Below are 7,485 nucleotides of genomic sequence, written 5' to 3'. Positions count from 1 at the left end.
CTTTGGCACAACAGAACAAATGGAAAACGAGAGGTGAATGATTAAGAGGTGCACCGGCATAAGAAATCATTTGAAATGAGGAGATATGATCGCCAAGGCTTGAATTAAATCCACCGGAGAAGAAATAGAACGAAGAATGGTGAACTTGTAGCTTCCTTAGCATCTTCATGAGAATCACTAGGTAAGAACATTGAAGGAAAAGGATGAAGAGTCTTCACATGAATGAAATTGATACTTGATTAAGAAATCAGAGTCCTTGAAGAAAAAGGGTGGGAGGGCGGGAAAAACAGAGACAACTTGGGACGGATGAAACAAACACCGATGAGAATACTTAGAGTTGAACTTGCAGATGTTGAAAATGATCGGATCCCCTTGAAGAGGAGCACACCGGTTGAGAATAAATTGAAATGACAAACTCGATTATCAAGAAGGATCAGTATTGACATAGAAATATGAGAATACCGCTTAGGAAAGGTATGGAATCAACACTTGACTTTGAAGCAACTCGAATACCACAACTCAAAACAAAACAAAGATTGGCTTGCAAAATAAGCCGGAACAAACATATGATAGATCTCATATCATATCATGTGTCTGTTGGAAAGATATTCTAGGAGCTACATGAATTCCCACATATAAAACTCCCGAAACCTTCTGGTTATGCAATCAGGTGTTGGGGATACAGGGGAAGCATAATTTCTCACCGAAACTAACAATCCCTACATCCAGATGTGTCGGTGTACTAGAGTAGGGGTACCCTAGTATCCCGAACTTGTGCACGGGCAGTCGCAGCATCCCGTGGCAAGGCTTGCCGGGTGACCGCCAAGATCCTCCGTGGTTCCTTTGGAGCCATTCAAGAACAAAGTGTCCAAGCCAAGAAGACAAGACCCCGGCAAGAGGAGCTTGCTGGGGAGGCTAACAAAAGCATCCCAAGACCCCGGCAAGAGGAGCTTGCCGGGAAGGCCACTCAAGGCATTTCAAGGAACTTGCCGCGGCGCACCACGCGTTCCGGCAAGACCCGGTGAGCGACAAGGTCCCGGACGCGACAAGACAACGACCGCGGCAAGGCGCTTGCCGCGGGAAGCCACCTCTCCGCGCCCGCGCTCCAGCACATCCACCAACGTGTCGCTCTGGGGCCCTTCCAGGCGTACGTGGCAGAAGGCTGTGCAGCTAGGGACGTGCGGTGGCAAGCGGCGCTGACAAAATCGCCATCGTGGCGAACGGTGGCGTCCCTAGCGGTCCCTTTTCGCACTGTTTAGGCGACACAGACGGGCATTTAAGGCCCTTGTCCCCTGCCGCCAGGGTTAGGTATGATACACTGTAGCAGGTAGCTGTGCCTACCACATCACCTTTCCATTTTTGCCCTTTACCTCCGTTGCCACCTGTCGGTGACCCCTTGAGCATATAAAAGGAGGCCCGTGTGCAACGTAGAGGGGGGTTCGAACACTCACGCTCGGTCTCGCTAGCTGCTGGTGTGTACTGTAGCACTCCGCGCTCCCGGGCAAGAAATCAATACAAACCACAAAGCAGGAGTAGGGTTTTATGCATCCGTGCGGCCCGAACCTGGGTAAATTGCTCGCGTGAATCGCCTCGATTTGCTCTTTGCACAATCTCCGCCCCCGCCGAACCGAAAGGGACCCGGTCCGCCGGTCCCATAGGTGACCGTGGGTCAGTACCCCGGCATCTTTGGCGCGCCAGGTAGGGGGCGTCGAGGTGGTGTGAACCAGATCCGGTGTTCTCGCGAGCTAGATCACCATCATCTTCATCAACATGCCGCCGAAGAAGAAGGTTTCGGAGGTAGCTGCTCCTTCCGCGCCGAGCCAACCACCGCCGGAGCAAACGGTTGGTGGGGCAGACGGCGGTGGGAGAACGGGCGTCGACGAGGGAGCTCGCGGTGCTGCCAGGTCCAAGGACAAGGTTGCGCTGCCCATCGGCGGCGTAGCCGGCTCTCACAACGACCGGGCGCACTCCAAGACCTCGGCGTCCGTGCATGCACCGCGCCCATCTCAGGAGGCGCGGGACTGGCAGCGTCATGGTACTCACGGTACCATGCGTTTGCTAGACCAAGATCGAGCTGGTGGATCTCGAAGCGCTCAGGATCACCATGCACGTCAACCTGCTGGCGTGAGCGAGACGCGGTCGCCTGGACGGGGTACTGCTCCTTCTAACGTAGTTAGAAGTCCGAGCATATCCCACTCCTCGCACCGTTCGCCACCGCCACCCGCCACTGCAGCAGAAGCTTTGGCGCGAGCTCAGCTGCTCCTAGACTACCCTCCAGCGGCGGACAAGATCGACGACTGGAGGGCCACCATCCAGAGTCTCATCGGCTTCACCAACGGCGACACTCCTCGGCAGCCGAGCACGACGCAGCCGCAGCAAGTTAGCCAGGCACGAGCCGGTGGCGACAAGACCGGTAGGGGTGCAACTTCTGTGCACTCCCCACCCCGAAGGCCAAGATCGCCGACTCGCCGGATCCACCTCGACAGCGACTCCACCGCGTCATCAGATCCGCGAGCTCGTCGCGATCAGCGCCAAGTTCTTCAAGAACGACAACAAGAAGACGCTCGTACTCGCATCGAGCGCCGGAGAGAAGCGCGGCGTCAATTAGACTAGCGCGCTGGGCCCTCTGTTGACATGCATGCGCCAGGGGAACCAGGCGACTTGCCGTACGCGGTAGGTTGCCCTGCGTTCCCTCGTGAGCTGCGGCAAGTCCAGTGGCCCAGTACGAAGAATTTCAAACCAGATGTACCCGAGAAGTACGACGGCAAGACGCATCCGTCGGAATTCCTCAGCATCTACACCATCGTGGTGCAGGCTGCCGGGGGGCGGGACGACAAGATCCTTGCCAACTACTTCCCGTTGGTGCTCAAGCCCAACGTCAGGTCCTGGCTCATGCACTTGCCGGACAACTCCATATCCTCCTGGGCTGACCTCTGCCATCAGTTTGTCGGCGCCTTTACAGGCGGCCACAAACCTCATGGCCAAGAGAGCGACCTTCATCTGCTCGCCCAGAAGGAAGGAGAGCCCCTGCGAAAGTACATTCAGAGGTTCAGCCGTGTACAGTACAACATCCCAGACGTCCACCCCGCCGCGGTCATCAGCGCGTTTCATCAGAACGTGCGTAACCGCAGGATGCGGGAGGAGATGGCGATGCGCAGGATCAGAGACGTCAGCGAGCTATATGCCCTAGCCGACAAGTGTGCACGCGCTGAGGAAGGGAGGAGACTCCCCGGAGAGAAGATCGGAGCAGAAGGATCTGACAGTGAGGATGCTGCCCCGGCAAAGAAGAACCGGCGGCGGAACAGGAAGAAGAAAGGCAAAGAGGTGCTAGTCGTTGAGCAGTCCGGCAACGAAGGTGGCGCCAAGCAGGCCAAGGTTGGTGGCCCCGGCAAGGAGATTGCCGCGTGTGCCAACAGCCAGGCTGTGGCGGTCGTCGACAAGCAGGACGGCTCCGACAAGCAATACTGCAAGATTCACCGCACCAAGGGCCATGACCTCCAGAGTTGCAAGAAGGTCGAGCAGCTTGTCCAGCAGCAAAAGGCTGAGTACGAGCGGCGAGACAAGGAGAGAGCCCAAGGTGGCGCTGCAGAATCCGGCAAGAAGCGCGCCGGCCGGGGAGGGCGCCGCGGCAAAGCCAAGCAGCGGCAAGGAGACAGACCCCCCCGCGGCCGCGACAACAATGAAGACGACGACGATGACAAAGACATGGATGACGTTGAGACCAGTGAGCAGGAGTTTCAGAAAGCCACAGAGGTCTTATGCATTGACGGTGGTGCTTCCCTGCATACCTCGCACCGCCAACTCAAACAGTGGGTGCGGGAAGTAAATGCAGCGGAACCACCTATCGAATCGCGCAAACTTCTAAAATGGTCCAGCACGCCTATCATCTTCGACATTGAGGACCACCCTGATCACACAACTGCGGTCGGGTGTCTGCCGATGTTGGTTTCACCAACTATCCGCAACCTCAAAGTCACCAAGATGCTAGTTGACGGCGGGGCCGGCTTAAACCTGATCTCCTCCGCTGTACTCCAAAAACTCCAAATCCCTGACACCGAGCTCGAAGAGACCGGCACATTTCAAGGAATCAATCCGGGAAGGAGCAAGCCGAAGGGGAAGGTCACGCTGCCAGTAACATTTGGCAGCGAGCTCAACTTCAGGACTGAGAGGGTCACATTTGACGTGGCCGATATTCCATTACCTTACAATGGGATACTTGGTCGTCCAGCACTCGCCAAGTTCATGGCAGCCTCTCACTATGCATACAACATGCTAAAGATGCCAGGCCCGATAAGCGTCATCTCTGTCCCCGGCGACAAGAAGGATGCTCTTATCTGTGCCGACAAGATCTACCGGGAAGCAGCAGCCGCGGCGGATCACAAGCCACTTGCCGCTGAAGCTCCCAGGGGGAAGAAGGTCAAGTCCGGCAAGAGTTCTGATGCCCACTCCGGCAAGCGCACCTCTTCGGAGTGCTGTGCTACCGTCGAGGACGCACCATCAAGCTCCACCGGCAAGTGTAAGAAGACGATGGCAGCTCCGCCAGAGACGAAGAAAGTGTCCGCCAAGGAGGACGGCACCGGTGGTACCTTCACCATCAGTGCCACGCTCGACCCTAAATAGGAAAGCGCGCTCGTTGCTTTCCTGCGGGCGAATGTCGACGTGTTTGCGTGGCAACCGTCTGACATCCCCGGTGTTCCCAGGAAAGTGATTGAGCACCACCTTGCCGTTTGTCCTCATGCGCGGCCCGTCAAGCAGAAGGTCAGGAAGCAGGCGGTGGAGCGCCAAGAGTTCATTGCAGAAGAGATCAGGAAACTGGAAGCAGCAGGCCTTGTCAGAGGAGTGCTCCATCCTACGTGGTTGGCCAATCCTGTAGTCGTGCGCAAGGCAAACGGGAAATGAAGACTTTGTATCGATTTTACCGATGTTAACAAAGCTTGCCCCAAAGACCCAGTTCCTTTGCCGCGCATTGACCAGATTGTTGACTCCACAGCCGGATGTGATTTGCTTTCATTTCTTGACGCATATTCAGGATATCATCAGATCTTCATGGCAGAAGAGGATGAGGAGAAGACCGCATTTATTACTCCATGTGGCACGTACTGTTTCGTACGGATGCATTTCGTATTAAAAAATGCTGGTTCAATATTTGCAAGAGTAGTCCATGTCGCTCTCGAGCCACAAATACACAGAAATGTGGAAGCCTACATGGATGATATAGTGGTTAAGAGCAAAGACAGAGCAACCTTGATTCAAGATCTAGACGAAACCTTTGCAAATCTGCGCAAGATCAGCCTCAAGCTCAACCCAGAGAAGTGTGTGTTTGGAGTTCCCTCCGGCAAGCTTCTCGGGTTCTTTGTGTCTCAGCGAGGAATTGAAGCCAATCCCGACAAGATCAAGGCCATTGAGCAGATTGAAGCACCAAAGCGCGTCAAGGATGTACAGAGACTTGCCGGTTGCGTGGCTGCTCTCAGCAGGTTTATCTCTTGGTCTGCTGAGCGCGCCCTGCCGTTTTTCAAATTATTGAAAAAGGAAGGTCCAATGAAATGGACTCCGGAAGCGGAGGCTGCGCTGCAAGACCTGAAGAAATACCTGTCCTCCCCTCCAATACTTGTCGCACCTAAGCCACAAGAGAAGTTGCTGCTGTACATAGCGGCAACCAATCAAGTGGTTAGTGCTGCATTAGTAGTAGAGAGGGAGGCAGATGATGAGCCAGCAACCGCGGCAAGCGCATCCAGCGACAAGCAGGGAGCTTCCCCGACAAGTTCTGGTCCCGACAAAGATGGATCTGCGCAGATACACGACGAGATACACAAGAAGATGGTGCAGCGCCCAGTTTACTTTGTCAGTTCCCTTCTGCAGGGGGCTAGGCCAAGGTACTCTGGTGTGCAGAAATTGCTTTTCGGCCTTCTCATGGCCTCGAGAAAGCTGCGCCATTACTTCCAAGCACATGAGATCACAGTTGTCACTCGCTTTCCGCTGAAGAGGATACTGCAGAATCCAGAAGCGACAGGCAGGATTGTTGAGTGGGCACTGGAACTGTCAAGCTTTGGCCTCAAGTTTGAAAGCACTTCAACTATCCAGAGCAGAGCATTGGCAGAATTCATAGCAGAATGGACGCCAACACCAGATGAGGAAATTCCAGAAACGAGCATCCCCGACAAGGAAGCAAGCAAAGAGTGGCTGATGTACTTTGATGGTGCCTTTTCGCTGCAAGGCGCCGGCACTGGCGTGCTGCTTGTCGCACCCACCGGTGAGCACCTCAAGTACGTAGTCCAGATGCACTTCCCCAAGGAGCAAGCAACGAACAATACTGCAGAATATGAGGGCTTGCTTGCCGGTCTCCGGATCGCGGCAGACCTTGGGATCAAGAAGCTCATTGTCAGGGGTGACTCATAGCTTGTCGTCCGCCAAGTAAACAAGAGTTATCAGAGTCCGTTGATGGAAGCTTACGTCGATGAAGTGAGAAAGCTAGAAGAACAATTTGACGGCCTACAAATGGAGCATGTTCCAAGAGCTCAGAACGCCATTGCAGATGGCCTGTCAAAGTGTGCCGCACTTAAGATACCTGTGGAGCCAGGGATCTTTGTGCTCAAGCTGACTCAGCCGTCCGTAACGCCATCGACTGGACAGAGCAAGAAGAGGAAGTTGGTTTCTGGTGACTATTTGCCGGCAGAGCTTCCCGAAGCCGCCGCCAAGAAGGTCCCCAAGATCAACGCCAAGAGCGCTGAGGAGCAAGATGCTCCGGCAAGCCCTAGGGTTTGTTCCGTTGAAGCAGAAGCTCCCGACAAGTTTTGCTCCAGCAAGCTTGTCGGGGAACGTCAAGCTCCGGCAGAGCCGCAGGTTCTCGCCGTAGAAGCGGATGTTCCCGCAGCCGCAGATTTGCCTTTAGTCCTTGTTGTCGAGCCACAAGCTCCAGAATGGGCGCAGCAGATTGTCCGTTTCCTTCAGGCAGGAGAACTTCCCGAAGAGCAAGAAGAAGCGGAAAGAGTAGCCCGGCAGTCAAGTATGTACCAGTTTGTCGACAAGACACTGTACAGAAAAAGGCTCAACGGTGTGAAATTGAAGTGTATTCCCCGGGAAGACGGACAAAAGCTGTTGGCAGAGATACATGGAGGTATATGTGGTCACCACGTTGGCGCAAGAGCACTTGTCGGCAAGGCATTCCGGCAAGGTTTCTTCTGGCCAACAGCCCTCCAGGATGCAACTGCAGTAGTAACCAAGTGTGAAGCGTGCCAGTTCCATTCCAAGCAGATACACCAACCAGCTCAAGCTCTCCAGACGATCCTGTAAGTGCATCTAGTGCCACCCCTAGTTGGTTTTGGAGTATTGACGACAAACCTAGTTGAGGGACTAATGTGTTTGTGAGAATTGCAGGAAAACACAGGTAGAAGTCCCTCATTGATTCGGTTTTATTACCAGAGATGACCCCTAAAAATGTACGAAGACATTGAAGACAATGGTGGTTTATGAAGATATTCATATTGA

The sequence above is a fragment of the Triticum urartu genome, chromosome 7A (genome assembly GCF_056163025.1).
Source record: "Triticum urartu cultivar PI428250 chromosome 7A, HENAU_Tu73, whole genome shotgun sequence".
NCBI lineage: Eukaryota > Viridiplantae > Streptophyta > Magnoliopsida > Poales > Poaceae > Triticum > Triticum urartu.
Note: the sequence above shows the minus strand (reverse complement) of the source record.